General features: G+C 36.8%; 1 non-coding gene across 1 annotated transcript; it reads left to right on the top strand.

Annotated features, from left to right (window-relative positions):
* The first annotated feature begins 972 nt into the window (after positions 1–972).
* On the top strand, positions 973–1,079 carry LOC114372701. The gene has a single exon (XR_003658272.1). It is a non-coding gene; the product is annotated as a small nucleolar RNA R71 (small nucleolar RNA).
* The last annotated feature ends 16,908 nt before the right edge of the window (positions 1,080–17,987 follow it).

Here is a 17,987-nt window from a genome sequence, read left to right as displayed (position 1 = left end):
TTAGGTAAATTTTTGTCATCACCTTTTTCTGGAATAGAGTGAAGTTTGGCAGGTTCATTTGCAGATGAGGAAGGTGCTACGGGTTGAGGTCCTTGACATTGCTTTCCCGACCTCAATGAAATGGCACTGACATTTTTGGGGTTTTGGACAGCTTGAGAAGGCAGCTTGTCAGAATTCTGGGACTGTTGTTGATTCAATTGAGTAGCTAATTGTCCCATCTGATTGGTTAAGCTCTGAATGGAGGCTCTGGTCTCTTGCTGAAACTGCATGTTCTGCATAGTCATTTGCCTCACAAGTTCTTCGAGGGAAGGTTGTGGAGGGGCCTCAACTGTTGGCTGTTTCTGGGGTTGTTGCTGTTGTTGGATTGGTGGAGGAATGTATGGTCTGCTTGGGCCAGCAGCATTTTGGAAGGAAGGAGCAGGCTGCTGTTGTTGCTGAGGGCTGGACCATCTGAGGTTAGGGTGATTCCTCCATCCAGGGTTGTATCTGTTGCTGGAAAGGTCATAATTGTTCTACTGTGGTTGATTTTGCTGCTGAGGTTGAGGAGGTCTATTGTAAATATTTGCAGCATAAGCTTCAGGCTGCTCAATTGCTCCAGGTTGCTGCATGGAAGGGCAAAGGTCTGTATGGTGGTCAGCAGAGGAGCACAAACCACAAACCCTTGCGACAGGTACAGATTTCTGATTCAAGGCCAGCTGGGTTACCAAGTTGACCAACGCATCCAGTTTGCCTTCAAGCTTCTTAGTTTCAGATGATGCAGATGGGTTTGTAGCTACCTCATGCACTCCTCTAATGACTATGGCATCATTTCTGGCACTAAACTGCTGGGAGTTGGAGGCCATCTTCTCAATTAAATTTCTGGCTTCGGCAGGAGTCATGTCTCCAAGGGCTCCACCACTGGCAGCATTTATCATACTTCTCTCCATATTACTGAGTCCTTCATAAAAATATTGGAGAAGAAGCTGTTCTGAAATCTGATGGTGGGGGCAACTGGCACATAGTTTCTTAAATCTCTCCCAGTACTCATACAGGCTCTCTCCACTGAGTTGTCTAATACCTGAGATATCCTTCCTGATGGCTGTGGTCCTTGAAGAGGGCAGACTATTTTATTCTACAAAATTAGATCTTATCTTATCTTTATCTTATCTAGATATTATTTAGATTTGATCTCATCTAGATATTATTTAATCTAGATCTTATCTTATCTAGATTTGAATTTCTCATCTAGATATTATTTAATCTAGATCTTATCTTATCTTATCTAGATTTGAATTTCTCATCTAGATATTATTTAATCTAGATCTTATCTTATCTTATCTAGATTTGAATTTAATTTATTTATGGGCCTGGATTTAAAACAGATTTGTAAGCTTTGGGACTGAAAAACTATATAACAGCACCAAGGTTCTAGTTTAGGCTCCCTCTTGGATTATTCGTTTTTAGTTTTAGTCTCTCTCTCTCTCTCTCTTCTTCTCTCTCCTATTTTCGTTTTTAGTTTTAGGCTTTTCTTAGACACTTTTTTGTTTTGCAATTCCAGTTTTGACTTTTCATTTTAGCAATAAAATTTCGTTCTTCAATCTATAATTTCGTTCTCTATTGATTAATGGAAGGCTAGATTTTCTGGTGTTGTTCCTTTTGAGGACGAAGCCCAACTCTCTTTGAGGTTTCGCTTGCAATGTGGTTTCCTGGCAGTTTTCCCTTCACCAGTTATCCCAATTTCGTGAATATTAATCAGTGCACGCTTCGTGTTCGATTAATTGCCTCTGAGCCTAACTTGCGTTCATGCTTAATGGACGAAGGGCTAACTGGTGTATGTGGTGCCTAATCACGTATTGAAAACCCTAAGTTGATTTTCGCTTAGTAAATTGAAATAGGGTTGGATTAAGTTGTTGACTGTTAGGGACGAATTCTCCATAACCCAGGATAAGAGAGTGGCTTCTGAATTAGAGGAAACAACCCGTTTTTAGTATTAGTAGTTTCGTATTCCATTTTATTTGTTCTGCTCTTTAATTACCAAACAACCAAACCCCCCCCCCCCCATCGTTACTGTTACTATTACTGCAAGTATATTATGAACATTTGGCTTGTCACTGTTCGTTGGGAAACGACCTAGGATCACTTCCTAGTTACTGCATTTTCATGTTTATTTGATTCGGGTACGGCCTCGATCACACAGTTACTCTATTTCCTATGTCGTATGAGCTATGATCACGGCCAAAAGTAAGTGCCAAAGACCATGGACCAATTAAAGCGCCTAAGCACCCCCTCAGAAATGCTTAGATTCTCTAACCACGCTAGTTACCCATGTCTGGGCCATCCGACAAGGTCAGTGCACTCTACCCCCCATGACATACACTCCATACGACGTATGTTCGTGGCCAAAAGCTAGTGCCAAAGACCTTGGAAGGTCAGTGCACAGTGCCCCCCACGAACATACACAACATGCACATGCCAATGCATTTCCAACATCAATCAACATTCCATTTCCATGTCATTCACAACATAAATACCATCTCATCTCAATGACGTTATCAACAAAAACAACAACCTCATTTCATATTCACATATTCATCAATAATAACAATTCATGTTGACATGGTCTTTATTAACAACGTCATCTCAAATCAATATCATCACATATCAATTAAAATCCTCAATAGCAACATCAACAACAATTCAAACAAACACAACAATATCATTTCCACACGCACGGTCTTCAAACAACACATTTCAAACAACCAAAACAATATCATTCATCACAATATATATATATATATATATATATATATATATATATATATATATATCGCATCCCATTAGTTAAAACGTAATTTTCTTTGAAGAAAAATCAGCATGCAACAGGGACAGGCAGATATCCTCATAGCTAGTTTCCCTAACCCTAACTATGGTGTTAAAACGGTAAATTTTATAATAAACTCCCCTTACCTATCGTGAGCTACCCCGCGGATTCCTCGTCGCGTCACTTGAAGATTCCTTTTTGTCCTTGCTCATCGATTCCACACAAGCCTCTACCATGCCAAAACGAAGGAGACTTAGTATGGATTTCAGAAAACAAAACTAGTAACAGTGCTCAGGGTCAAACACCCACATCACTACATGAAAGAGCTGAGAGCATTTCGGGTTTTACAAAGGAATGTCATTTGGAAATTCCGACCACGCCAATGTGACCGGGGTTCAGTGTAGGTTACGAAAATAACATGAATTTCATGAAAGGATAACGTTTACAAAGTCTCTTTCTCTATGGTTTTTCAAAGGAAGCATAAGACATGCAATGGCGGTTCCAAAGTCAGAAAAGATGCAAAGACAAGATGAAACTAACAAGAAACAAACATAGAACCATGATTACCTCGAAAGAAAATGAAAGGTCAGATTAGGGTTTTCATTCTCTACCGGAACCGCAAGCCAAGTTGGAAGATTCCGCTTCGGTTGAAAGGTTCCTCTCGGTGTGGGTTTTCAATGGAGAACAATGATGGTTTGTGGTTGCTAATGGTGGATGTGGGTGATGGAGAATGTTCTTGGAACTTTAGAAATGACTTTGGAAGAAAGAAAGAAGAAGAAATGACGTTTTTCCTAAGCTACACGAAAGCAAAGGCTGAAATGCTTAAATAACAAATGCTCTCGGGAATGGAAGCTTCTAGCACACTCCAGACATCTTCTCACAGATCCCAACGGTCAGATCATGGAAAATTGTCTTGTGAAGTTACACAGAAAATTTCAAGAAGATCCAATGGTTAACGAAAGCTGGGCAGAGTTTTTACCGAGGCAGCTTCATGTAGCTTTCTCTAGAAGCTTCATTAAGAGGCTTCCTCCAGAAGCTTCATTAAGAGGGTTCTAGCACACTCGAGACAAGTTCTTGAAGATCCCAACGGTACGATCATGGAAAAATGTCTTGTGAAGTTGCAGACCAAATTTCGAGAAGATCCAACGGTTAACGAAGGCTGGGAAGCGTTTTTACCGAGGAAGCTTCATGTAGCTTTCTCTAGAAGCTTCATTAAGAGGCTTCCTCCAGAAGCTTCCTCGTGACTTCTTTGAGAAGCTTTCTCAAGAGGCTTCTTTGAGAAGCTAGATCCTTATCTATCCACACCCCTCTATTAATTAAATTAACTTCCTTAAAAATAATTACGGATGAAAATAACGCAACAAATAATCAAACATCAAACATAATTACTAATAATATATAGATATATATATCAGGGTGTTACGACTAGGGTACCCTTAACTTGTTGGGCAAGGTGCCCTTAATTCATAAGGTACCCTAAAAACCTAAAATGGCTAAGATACAAGGTCCAAAAGAAGGAAAACCTACTCTAATATTTTCAAAGATAAGTGGGCTCATACTTAGCCCGTGGGCCCAAAATCTATCCTAAGCCTCATGAGAACCCTAAGGCCTTCTCCTACATCTTTGGCCCAACCTTCTTAGAGTCTTCTATCCAATTCCCTTAGGGGGTAGGATTGCATCATCCCCTCCCTCTTGAAAAGGATTTGACCTTAAATCCAAAAGTTCTTGAAACTTTGGGCTTCTTCCCTCATCACCTGTAAAAAGAATAAAAACCTATATATTAGTAAAGTTGGGTATGTTAGAGTAAGGTGAGGTCTGAAATCCCCTTTCTTGGGCATCTTCCCATGAGATAACATGGTTCCTCACCAACTCAATGAGTGGTGTTACAAGTATAGAAAAATATGGGACAAACCTTTTGTAAAAGTTTGTTAAGTCATGGAAGCCCCAAATTTCCCTTATACTTGGTGGAGTGGGCCACTCAAGAATGACCTTTATTCTCTTAGGGTCTGTGGGAACCCCTTGATCACTATTTAAAAAATTAAGGAAAGTAATGCAATAAAATATACCTTTTTCTATATGTTCATGTTGATTACTCCTACCAAAAAGTATGACAAACCTAAGGTGTCCCATATGAGCACCTAGGTTTGTATTGAAACCAAAAATAAGAACAAACCTTCCTAATGAGTCCCTATGTATGTGAATCATAAAGACGTTGGATGCATGAGTGATTTTAAAAAAGAGGGTTGCACCACTCAACATATTCATCATACCACCTATCATAGGGATTTGGTGTCTCATAATACCTATTTTGGGCACCAACAAAGCACAAGGATTTAAGCTCTTATGAGCCAAACCTTCATCCAACAACTCCTTTACTGGAGGAATAACCTCAAGCTCAAGAGGTATCACAGTGCTAAGGGATGTTTCCCTTGATAGGAGAAGGTAGAAGGATTATTTAAGAAGGAGCGCTCTTTTGATATCACCGTTTGTTGTAAAATGATTTTCCTTTTTTATCAATCTTCTTGGAGGAAATCTTTTCCTCTTTTTCCTTCCCCTTGGTCTTTGAAGACAAGGCCTTACCATCCTTCTTTTTCTTTTGTTTTTCTTCCTCATCCCTCTTATCGTCTTTGGGCTTAGAAGGTGCAGCCCCTAAGATGCCTTGACCTTGGTCTTTCTTTGGATAAGAGTGAGAGCCGTAAGATTTTGAAGTAGGCTTCCTTTTAAGTTGTCGCTCAACCTTTGTGCAAATTTGGACTAGGTCATCTAGGTCCCTATATGGAAGGAGCTCAACCTTGTCCCTCACTTCCTTATTAAGTCCACTAAGGAACCTAGCAATACTTGTTCTTTCCTCCTCCCTAAGCCCAACTCTCAAAAGGAGTAGTTCCATTTGTTGCCTCTACTCTTCAACACTCATACTCCTATGTCTAAGCCTTTGGAGCTTGTCTATAAGCTCTCTTTCATAGTAGTAGGGGATGTGCCTCTTCCTAAGGGAACTTTTCAAGTCATTCCAATACTCTATTGGAGGATCCCCATGAATCCTTTTTTCCCTAGTAAGGGAAGTCCACCAATAGAGGGCATACCCTTGGAAGCTAAGGGTAGCCAAAGGAACCTTCCTTTCCTCACTTGTATGATGGCAAGCAAAGAGTTGCTCAACCTTCTTTTCCCAATCTAAATAATCCTCTACATTGTCCTTTCCATGGAAGTATGGGAGGTTAATTTTAGCCTCTTGAGGCTTTCTTTCCTTTTCTCTCCTTTGGGAGTAAGGTCTAGGATGTCACTAAGTTCTTCACTTAGGCTCTTGCAGGAATCATGACTATTATAAGAGGCATGTTTTTCTTTTCTTAACTCTTTTAGTATTTTTTTTCTTTCTTCATCCCTTATTTGTTCCCTTTCATCTTGACTTATCTCTACCCTCTCTTCCTTTTTCTTTTCTTTATATTTTTTCTTTCCAGAACTTGAGGGAACTCAGCTCATCTAATATTCTAGATAGAGGGTCCTTATGACTAGTACCCTCACTATTAACACTAGATGAATGATGACTCATGTTGGTTCCTAAGTTGTGGTTCTTTCTTGTTGGGGGTTTGCAAAAAGGTAAAAGCTAGGGTTCAAAAGAACTCAAGATAAGTGTGATAAGCAAGAAGAAATTATTATGCAATCACAAGATAAACTAGGCATGACTAGTAAATAAAATAAGCTATGAAAGTAAGCAAGAAATTAATGTGCAAGAAATGTGATGTAGCTCCATGTGGAGCTTGTAGGCCTTGGATATTATTCATCAATGGAGTCCTTTGCTTCTAGAATATCAATGGCAGTGGAATGGAGAAGGAAGAAAGATGATTGGAGATGCCACTTCAAGGAGAAGATGAGTCAAGAACAAGCTGACCACCATAGGAAGCCATGTATAAGAGCTTGAAGGTAGGAGAAGATGAGTGAAGGGAGAAGGAGTACGAAATTTTATGCCTCAAATGAGGTCTGAACTTTGAAGTGTAATTCTCAAATGATCAAAGTTGAAAAATGCACACACAAGGCCTGTATTTATAGCCTAAGTGTCACACAAAATTGGAGAGAAATTTGAATTTCTATTCAAATTTCACTTGAATTTGAATTTGAATTTGTGGAACCAAATTTGAAGCCAAAATTTTACTAATTATGATTAGTGAATTTTAGCTATTTTTCAGCCCACTAATTCAAGATCAAGTCCAAGATTCTCCACTAAGTGTGCTTAGGTGTCATGAGGCATGTAAAGCATGAAGGACATGCACAAAGTGTGACTATATGATGTGGCAATGGGGTGTAGCAAGCAAATGCTCACCTCCCCCTTAGGAAGGTCCAAAATTTAATTGGATTTGGCTTCTCCCAGTTCAATTAAACTTCTCTCCCAACACACACACACATCAAATAGTGCACTTAATGCATGTGAAATTATAAAATTATCCCTAATACAAAAACTAGTCTAAGTGCCCTAAAATACAAAGGCTGAAAAATCCTACATTACTAGGGTACCCTCCCTACACTATGGAGCCCTAAATGCAAGGTTCAAAAATAATGAAAACCTACTCTAATATGTACAAAGATAAGTGGGCTCATACTTAGCCCATGGGCCCGAAATCTACCCTAAGGCTCATGAGAACTCTAGGGCCCAATCTTCTTGGAGTCTTCTATCCAATGCCCTTGGGGGGTAGGATTGCATCAAAATGTAAACTAGGTGGATCCTAAGAGTGTTTGGATGACCTCATTTAAGGTTCCCAACAAAACACTCACTATCCTAAGGGAAAATTGCCTAAAATTATTACACACAAATGGAAGTTTGGTAACCTATTATAGGCTCCCAACACAGTTCCAATGAAAGGTGTTTTGTTACAAAATTTGAAAGCAATGAAGGTAAATATACAAGTGTCCAATTACAAATAAATTGCCAATTACAAAATTGCAAAAGAAAGTCCTCAATTTTGGTGGCAATTCTCTCTTTGGTTTTTTAATCAATTTTGAGTGCTTCTTAGTCCAATAGCTCTTAAGGTGGTTGGCCCCTTGCTTCTTGACTCAAATTCTTCAATGGATGGCACCAATCCTCCTTTCCAATTCCCTATATGGAAACTCACAAACAAGGAAATAAAAGAGACAAGCAATAACCAAAGACCAAAAATGAAATGAAATCTAAACCAATATAGTTTTAACAAGATAAATTTTCAAGGATTATTCAACAATTAAAGCAATGAAAAGCACATAAAAGCAAGCCAGGACTCAAAGAGAAACCTAGAATGGCTCTAAAGTAGAGTAAAAAACACAAAAAAGAACTCACGAAACCTCTAATTTTGTCACTTGTTTTCACACTACTTTTCAATTGAAATTTGAAAACTAAGATTGATCTAAAATAGGCACTAATTATAGAACAAATTTTGAGCCAAAACAACAAACATACTTCCCTTTCACTTTTTTTTTTCTGGACACAGATTTTCCTGTCAACTTGTATGATTTTTCTTATTTTTTTCCTTTTATCCAAATCACTTGGTTCTTTTTTTTATAATTTTTGTCCATATTTCTAGATTATTCAGTAAAAATTTTAGCTCAAAATTCGCAGTGACCAATTCCCAGTAATTTTTATAAGTTTGTACGTTCAAGCTGTCAACACCAGTGATTTTAGCCTTTGAATTTTTTAAGCATGGTATATTGATTGCCTTAGGCTTACTTTCAAGTCTCCTATGTATGTTAAACTCATTAGGCTTGTTTACCACAGTTTTAGGAGTTCAACATTCACTTAGGATCGAAATTTTGGCCAGCAATTCAATCACCAAAACTCAATTTCACAATAGACACAATCATAAGGAAACCTAAAAGTTCAAGAAAAGGTTCACAATCAAAGACTCTCTAAGAATTTTGCATGAACATGTTAAGGACTAATTAACATGAAAGATTTGACTCAAATCAAATAATAGGCTAAAAAAATTCCATTCACTCATGAACAAATGAGTTAGACAAAGAAACAAGAAAAATAAAATTCAGCACAACATAAGGAATCTTATGTGACAAGTTTCATGACTAGACATGACTTCTATGACAAAACTACAAGAAATAGCAATACAAAACTCATAGGAACCTAGAAAATTGAACCATAGAAAATCAAATCCAGCTTCTATAACAAGTTCAATTGGTGGAAATTCTAAAAAAATCATGTGAACAACATTCAACACAAGACATGTGAGGAGATACATGGAGAAAATGAAGAAACAACAATAGAGGAGAAGGTAAAGTTGAAAATTAATGGAGGTTTAAGGAGCACCCACTTGAGGCTCTTGTGCTTTGATACCACTTGATGGAAGCTAAAGGATATTTGAGCTTCGATAAAGTCCTTCAATGGTGGTTTTCAACCATGGAGTTGCAGCGGAAGATAAAGAAGAAGAGGTGAGAGGAGGCCCCGTCCACTAGAGAATAAGCCATGGAAGGAGAAGCTTTAGCACCAAGAGAATTCCTTGGATAAGAAGCCTAGAAAGGAAGCTTCAATGGAGGAAGAGAATGAGAGGGGGAGAGAGAGAGAAAAAAAGTGGCGTGAAGAATTGACGGAATAAAGAGAGAGATGTTGAACTTGAAGTGTGTCTCATAAGTTTCTCATTCATCAAAGTTACAACAAGTGTTACACATGTTTCTATTTATAGCCTAGGTAGCTTCCTTGAGAAGCTTCCTTGGGAAGCAAGTGTTACACCCCTCCAGCTAAGCTCACCCCCATGCCAAAATACATGATGGAAGAAAGCTTCCTTGGGAGGCAAGTGTTACACCCCTCCAATAGCTAGGCTCACCCCCCAAAATACATGAAAATACAATAAAGTCCCTACTACAAAGACTACTTAAAATGCCCTGAAATACAAGGTTAAAACCCTATACTACTAGGGTAACCTTAACTTATAGGGTAGGGTGCCCTTAATTCGAAGGGTACCCTACAAACCTAAAATGGCCAAGATAAAAGGCCCAAAAGAAGGAAAACCTATTCTGATATTTACAAAACTACGTGGGCTCATACTTAGCCCGTGGGCCCAAAATCTACCCTAAGGCTCATGAGAATCCTAAAGCCTTTTCCTGCATCTCTTCCTAATCTTCTTGGAGTATTCTATCTATTGCCCTTAGGGGTATGACTGCATCATTAATGAGAAGCAAATAAGTAAATAGATAGATAGATAAGAAAGGATAATACAAATAATTGACAGATTTAATGTGATCAACTAAATTAATTACTTTTCTTAAGGGACATGCATTAGCTCAAAGAGTTTTATGATTAAGGATGAATGGAGTAATATCTAATAATTCATAGTAATAACTAATCATGTAATATTGGAATACAAACTATGGATTGATCATATTTTGTTGGCTATATTATATATATATATATATATATATATATATATATATATATATATATATATATATACATATATTGATGTGATCCTTCATGTTTTACATGCCTTATGATACCTAAGCACACACTTAGTGGAGAATCTTGGACTTGATCTTGGATTAGTGGGCTGAACCATAGCTAAAATTTACTAATCATAATTAGTAAAATTTTGGCTCCATAAATTCAAGTAAAATTTGAATGAAAATTCAAATTTCCCTCCAATTTTGTGTGACACTTAGGCTATAAATAGAGGTCATGTGTGTGCACATTTTCAACTTTGATAATTTAAGAATTACACTTCAAAGTTCAGACCTCATTTGAGGCACAAAATTTCATGCTCCTTCTCTCCCTTTCCCTCTACTCATCTTCTCCTACCTTCAAGCTCTTATCCATGGCTTCCTATGGTGGTGAGCTTCTTCTTGACTCATCTTCTCCTAGAAGTGGCTTCTCCAATCATATTTCTTCATTCTCCATTCCACTGCCATTCATTTTCAAGAAGCAAAGGACTCCATTGATGAAGAAAATCCAAGGCCTACAAGCTCTATATGGAGCTACATTGTGTGGTATCAAGAGCATCTTCATCTAGGTGATGTTCTTTTGCTTCCTCTATCTCTTTGTTTGGTCAATTCACTTTAATTCATTGTTCTTCATCTTATTCTCCATGTATATCCTCCATTGTCTTGTGGTTTGGTGTTGTTTAGAGTAGATTAAAAAAAATGAACCAATTAAATCTTAGATCTACACTTGTTCTTGCATTTCTATGGTTCAAATTTTATAGATCTACTCTTGAATCATGTTTTTGTGTTGATTTTAGGTTCTATCATTTTTCAGTCATAATCATCTTGTGCTGAACCTTTAGATCTAAATTTTCTTCCAAAATATTGATTAGAAAAAAAAAACACAAAAATCTAAATGAAAATCACTTATTCCATGTTGCCTTAGAGTCATGTTTAGCCATAATAATTGTTGCATTATGTTCTAAGTTTGTGTTGAATTTTCATTTTGTTGATTGAATTCTAGATATATTTGCTCATGTATTCTTGTCATTCTTAGCCTATCTTTTGAATTTTGAGTCTAATTCATGCATGTTATTTAGTTCATAACATGTTCTAAATCAATTCCTAGAAGTAGTCTTGTTGAACTTTGTTTTGTTTTCTAAGTTTCCTATATGATGCCTATGAAGAAATTGAGTTGTGGTGTTGGCAGCTTGGACATATGTACTTGTAAAAATTACTAGGAATTGGTCACTGCAAATTTTGAGCTGAAATTTTTACTGACATTTGTAGACATCTGGAAAAAAATTATAAAAAAATAATCAAGTGATTTGGATAAAAGGAAAAAAATACTAAAAATCACACAAGTTGGCAGGAAAATCAGTGTCCAGGAAAAAAAAGTGAAAGAGAAGTGTGATTGTTGTTTTGGCTTGAAATTTGTTTTATAATTGGTGCCTATTTTATACCAATCTTAGTTCTGAAATTTAAATTGAAAATTAGTGTGAAAACAAGTGCCAAAACTAGAGGTTTCTTGAGTATTATTTTTAAAGTTTTTTTGACACTACTTTAGAGCCATTCTAGGTTTCTCTTTGAGTCCTAGCTTGCTTTTATGTGTTTTTCATTGCTTTAATTGTTGAATAATCCTTGAAAATTTGTCTTGTTAAAACTTTGTTGTTTTAGCTTTCATTTCATTTTTTTGGTCTTTGATTATTGCTTGTCTCTTTGTTTCCTTGTTTGTGAGTTGCTATATAGGGAATTGAAAAGGAGGATTGGTGTCATCCCTTGAAGAATTTGAGTCAAGAAGCAAGGGGTCAACCACCTTAAGAGCTATTGGACTAACACTCCAAATTGAGGGAATCGCCAAAGTGAGAACAACCACCAAAATTGAGGACCGTTTTGTAATTTTGTAAATGGCAATTTACTTACCTTCATTGCTTTCAAGTTTTTGTAACAAAAAGGCCTTTCATTGGAAGTGTGTTGAGAGCCTCCAATAGGTAACCAAACTTTCATTTGTGTGTAATAATTTTAGGCAATTTTCCCTTAGGATAGTGAGTGTTTTGTCGGGAACCTTACATGTGGTCATCCAAACACTCTTAGGATTCGCTTAGTTTACATTTCTTGCACTTTAATTTGTTGCTTACTTTCATAGCTTATTTCATTTACCTTCCATTATCAAACCGCCTAGATAGTTTGCCTTTTACCAATTAGTTTTTACCTTATCTTTCACACCTCTTTTAGTGTTTATTATGGCTAGTTTCAACCATAGTTTCTTTTACCTTTTGTTTTCAAACCCCCAACAAGAAAGAACCACAACTTAGGAACCAACATGAGTCTTCATTCTTCATCTAGTGTTAATGGCGAGGGTTCTACTCCGAAGGAACCCTTGTATTAGATATTAAATGAGTTGAGATCTCTTAAGTTGTGGAAAGGAAAAAAAAGAGAGAAAAGAAAAAGGAAAAATAAAGAGTGGAAGAAATAAGTCAAGATGAAAGAGAGAATATAAGAAAGGAAGAAAGAAGAAAAATAATGAAAGAAATGAAAAGAGAAAAAAATGTCTCCTATAGTAGTCATGACTTTTGCAAGAGTTTAAGTAAAGAACTTAGCGATTATTATAGAGGGCGCCATAGATAACATACTAAACATCATTCCCAAAGAAGAGAAAAGGATAGAAGGCCTCAAGAGATTAACATTAGCCTCCCATATTTCCTTGGAAAAGATAATGTTGAGGCATACTTATATTGGGAAATGAAGGTTGAACAACTCTTTGCTTGCCATCATATTAGCCAAGAGAGAAAATTTCCATTGGCTACCCTTAGCTTTCAAGGGTATACCCTCTATTGGTGGACTTCCCTTGTTAGGGAACGAAGGATTCATAGGGATCCTCCAGTAGAGTATTAGAATGATCTTAAGAGTGCCCTTAGGAAGAGGCACATTCCCTCCTACTATGAAAGGGATCTTATGGATAAGCTCTAAAGGCTTAGACAAGGGAGTATGAGTATTGAAGAATATAGACAACAAATGGAGCTACTCCCTTTAAGAGTTGGACTTAGGGAGGAGGAAAGAACAAGCGTAGCTAGGTTCCTTAGTGGGCTTAATATGGAAGTGAAGGATAAGGTTGAACTCCTTCCATATAGGGACCTAGATGAGCTAGTCCAACTTTTTATAAGAGTGGAGCAACAACTTAAAAGAAAGTCTTCTTCAAAATCTTATGGCTTTCACTCTTATCCAAAGAAGGACCAAGCCCAAGGAATTTTAGGGGCTGCATCTTTAAAACCCAGGGAAAATAAGGGTAAGACCATAGAGAAATCCACCCTAATACTAGTTCCCAAAGAAAGGAGTAGCAAAATTAAATGCTTCAAATGTCTTGGGAGATGTCACATTGCCTCTCAATGCCCCGCAAAGAAAACCATGATTATGAGGGGTCAAGACATTTATAGTAGTCAAGAGGAGACTACTTCTTCCCCTTCCTCTAGTGGAAGTGAAGATGAAGGGGTGAAGAGTCTAGTGAGGAAGTCTACCCCCATGAAGAAGGTGACCTCCTAATGGTTAGAAGGCTCCTTGGAGATCAATCTTGTGATCTATCTCAATCCCAAAGAGAGAACATCTTTCATACAAGATGCAAAGTTTTAGATAAAACTTGTTCTCTCATTGTGGATAGTGGATCTTGTTGCAATTGTTGTAGCACAAGATTAGTTTCCAAGTTGAAAGTCACTATCATTCCCCACCCAAAACCTTATAAACTTCAATGGCTCAATGAGCAATGGGAAATGATAGTTAACCAACAAGTGAAGGTACCTTTCTCCATTAGGACATATAAGGATGAAGTTAATTGTAATATAGTTCCCATGGAGGCAGGGCATATTCTTTTAGGAAGGCCATGGTAATTTGATAGGAAGATCATTTACAATGGCCTAACTAATGAGATTACCCTCACCCATCTTGGCACTAAATTTGTGTTGCATCCTCAAACACCTTCGCAGGTGGCCCAAGATCAACTAACTATGAAAGATAAGAGGGATAAGGAAGAAAAACTAGAAAAACAAAAGAAAAAGAAGGATAGTAAGGCCTTGTCTTCAAAGGCCAAGGGGAAGGAAAAAGAGGAAAAGAATTCCTCCAAGAAGATTGTTAAGAAGGAAAATCATTTTGCAACAAAAGGTGATATCAAAAGAGCACTCCTTCTTAAACAATCTTGAGCTTGAGGTTATTCCTCAAATAAAGGTTATTGGATGAGGGTTTGGTTCGTAAGAGCTTAACTTCTTGTGCTTTGTTGGGTGGTATGATGAATGTGTTGAGTGGTGCAACCCTCTTTTGTAAAATCACCCATGTATCCAACATCTTCATGATTCACATACATATGAACTCATTAGGTTGGTTTGTTCTTATTTTTAGTTTCAATACAAACTTAGGTGCTCATATGGGACACCTTAGGTTTGTCGTACTTTTAGGTAGGAATAATCAACATGAAAATATAGAAAAAGGTATGTTTTATTACATTACTTTCCTTAATTTTTTAAATAGTGATCAAGGGTGATGCAATCCTACCCCGCAAGGGCATTGGATAGAAGACTCCAAGTAGACTGGGCCAAAGATGCAAGAGAAGGCCCTAGGGTTCTTATGAGCCTTAGGGTAGATTTCGGGCCCATGGGCTAAGTACGAGCCCACTTATCTTTGTACATATTAGAATAAGGTTTCATTAATTTTGGGTCTTGTATTCAGGGCTCCATAATGTAGGTAAGGTACCCTAGAAATATAGGGATTTTCAGCCCTTGTATTTTAGGGCACCTAGACTAGTTTTTGTATTAGGGGTAGTTTTGTATATTCACATGCACTAAGTGAATACTTGATGTGTATGGTTGGAAATAAATTTAATTGAATTGGTAGAATCCCAATCCAATTAAATTTTAGAGGGGGGGGGGTGAGCATTTGCTTACTACACCCCATTGCCACAGCATATAGTCACACTTTGTGCATGTCCTTCATGCTTTACATGCCTTATGACACCTAAGCACACTTAGTGGAGAATCTTGGAATTGATCTTGGATTAGTGGGCTGAACCATAACTAAAATTCACTAATCATGATTTGTGAAATTTTGGCTCCACAAATTCAATTTCAAATTCAAGTAAAATTTGAATTGACATTCAAATTTCCCTCCAATTTTGTGTGACACTTAGGCTATAAATAGAGGTCATGTGTGTTCATTTTTTGGAACTTTGATCATTTGAATATTAACTTCATATTTCAGAGCTCTTTTAGAGCACAAAATTTTGTGTTGTTCTCTCCCTCTCCTTTCATTCATCTCCTTCTTCCTCCAAGCTCTTATCCATGGCCTCCTATGGTGGTGAGCTTCTTCTAGACTCATCTTCTCCTTGAAGTGGCGTCTCCTCTCTCTCTTCCTTCTCCATTCCGCTGCCATTTATCTTCCAAGAAGCAAAGGAATCCATTGATGAAGAAGATCCTAGGCATACAAGCTCCAATGGAGCTTACATCATGTGGTATCAAGAGCATCTTCATCTAGGTGATGTTCTTTTGCTTCCTCTATCTTTTTGTTCGGTGCATTATCTTTAATTCCTTGTTCTTCATCTTGTTCTCCTTGTATATTTTCCATTTTCTTGTGGTTTGGTTCTGTTTAGAGTAGATTCAAAAAAATAAGCCGATTAAATCTTAGATCTACACTTGTTCTTGCATTTCTATGGTTCAAATTTTGTAGATCTACTCTTGAATCATGTTTTTTGTGTTGATTTTAGGTTCTATCATTTTTCATTCATAATATTCTTGTGCTGAACCTTTAGATCTAAATTTTCTTCCAAAATATTGATTAGAAAAAAAAACACAAAAATCTAAGTGTAAATCACTTAATCCATGTTGTCTTAGAGTTATGCTTAGTCATAGTAATTGTCACATTATGTTCTAAATTTGTGTTGAATTTTTATTTTGTTGATTGAATTCTAGATACATTTGTTCATGTATTCTTTTCATTCTTAGCCTATCTTTTGAATTTTGAGTCTAATTCATGCATGTTATTTAGTTCATAACATGTTCTAAATCAATTCCTAGAAGTAGTCTTGTTCTTGAACTTTTTTTTGTTTTCTAAGTTTCCTACATGATGCCATGATGAAGTTGAGTTGTGGTGCTGAGTTGTGGCTGGATTTGTGAATCAAAATAACTCTTAAGCTCTCTTGAATTGTGTTATTAAAGATAATTGAGCATAAGCAAACACAAATTGTAACTATCCAAGCCTTAAGCAACATTAACACTACTCTTGATTTCTAGGTTGACATCGCTGGTGCTGGCAGCTTGAACATACTAACTTGTATAAATTACTGGGAATTGGTCACTACGTTTTTTGAGCTGAAAGTTTTACTGAATTTTCTAGACATCTGGACAAAAATTATAAAAAAAAAAAAGAACCAAGCGATTTGGATTAAAAGAAAAAATAATAAAAATCGCACAAGTTGGCAGAAAAATCAGTGTCCAGGAAAAGAAAAGTGAAAGGAAAGTGTGCTTGTTGTTTTAGCTCAAAATTTTCTCTATAATTGGTGCCTATTTTATACCAATCCTAGTTCTGAAATTTCAATTGAAAATTATTGTGAAAACAAGTGCCAAAACTAGAGGTTTCTTGAGTCTTTTTTTTTTAGAGTTTTTCTACTCTACTCTAGAGCCATTCTAGGTTTCTCTTTGAGTCCTAGCTTGCTTTTTTGTGCTTTTCATTGCTTTAATTGTTGAATAATCCTTGAAAATTTGTCTTATTAAAACTCTATTGGTTTAGCTTTCATTTCATTTTTTTTGTCTTTGGTTATTGCTTGTCTCTTTGTTTCCTTGCTTGTGAGTTGCCATATAGGGAATTGGAAAGGAGTATTGGTGCCATATCTTGAAGAATTTGAGTAAAGAAGCAAGGGGCCAACCACCTTAAGAGCTATTGGACTAAGAAACACTCCAAATTGAGTGAAACACTAAAGAGAGAATAGCCACCACAATTGAGGACTTTTTTTTTGTAATTTTGTAATTGGCAATTTGTTTTGCTTTCAAATTTTGTAACAAAAAGGCCTTTCATTGGAAGTAAGTTGGGAGCCTCCAATAGGTCACCCTACTTCCATTTGTTTGTAATAATTTTAGGCAATTTTCCCTTACGATAGTGAGTGTTTTGTTGGGAACCTTAAATGAGGTCATCCAAACACTCTTAGGATTCGCCTAGTTTGCATTTCTTGCACTTTAATTTCTTGCTTAATTTCATAGCTTATTTCCTTTACCCTTCATTGTCAAACCGCCAAGATAGCTTGCCTTTTACCAATTAGTTTTTACCTTATCTTTCACACCTCTTTTAGTGTTTATTTTGGCTAGTTTCAACCATAGTTTCTTTTACCTTTTTTTTTCAAACCCCCAACAAGAAAGAACCATAACTTTGGAACCAACATGAGTCTTCATTCTTCATCTAGTGTTAATGGTGAGGGTTCTACTCCTAAGGACCCCTTGTATAAGATATTAGATGAGTTGAGATCCTTTAAGTTGTGGAAAGAAAAACAAGAGAGAAAAGAAAAAGGTAAAAAAAGAGTGGAAGAAATAAGTCAAGATGAAAGAGAGAAAATAAGAGAGGAAGAAAGAAGAAAAATAATGAAAGAAATGAAAAGAGAAAAACATGCCTCCTATAGTAGTCATAACTCTTGCAAGAGCCTAAGTGAAGAACTTCGTGACTATTATGAAGGAAGGCATAGGTCACATCTTAAACCTCACTCCCATAGGAGAGAAAAGGAAAGAAAGCCTCAAGAGGCTAACATTAACCTCCCATACTTCCATGGGAAGGACAATGTAGA

The sequence above is a fragment of the Glycine soja genome, chromosome 10, assembly GCF_004193775.1.
Source record: "Glycine soja cultivar W05 chromosome 10, ASM419377v2, whole genome shotgun sequence".
Classification (NCBI taxonomy): domain Eukaryota; kingdom Viridiplantae; phylum Streptophyta; class Magnoliopsida; order Fabales; family Fabaceae; genus Glycine; species Glycine soja.
The sequence above is the reverse complement of the archived record's forward strand: the minus strand, read 5'-3'. Positions and strand labels throughout refer to the sequence as shown.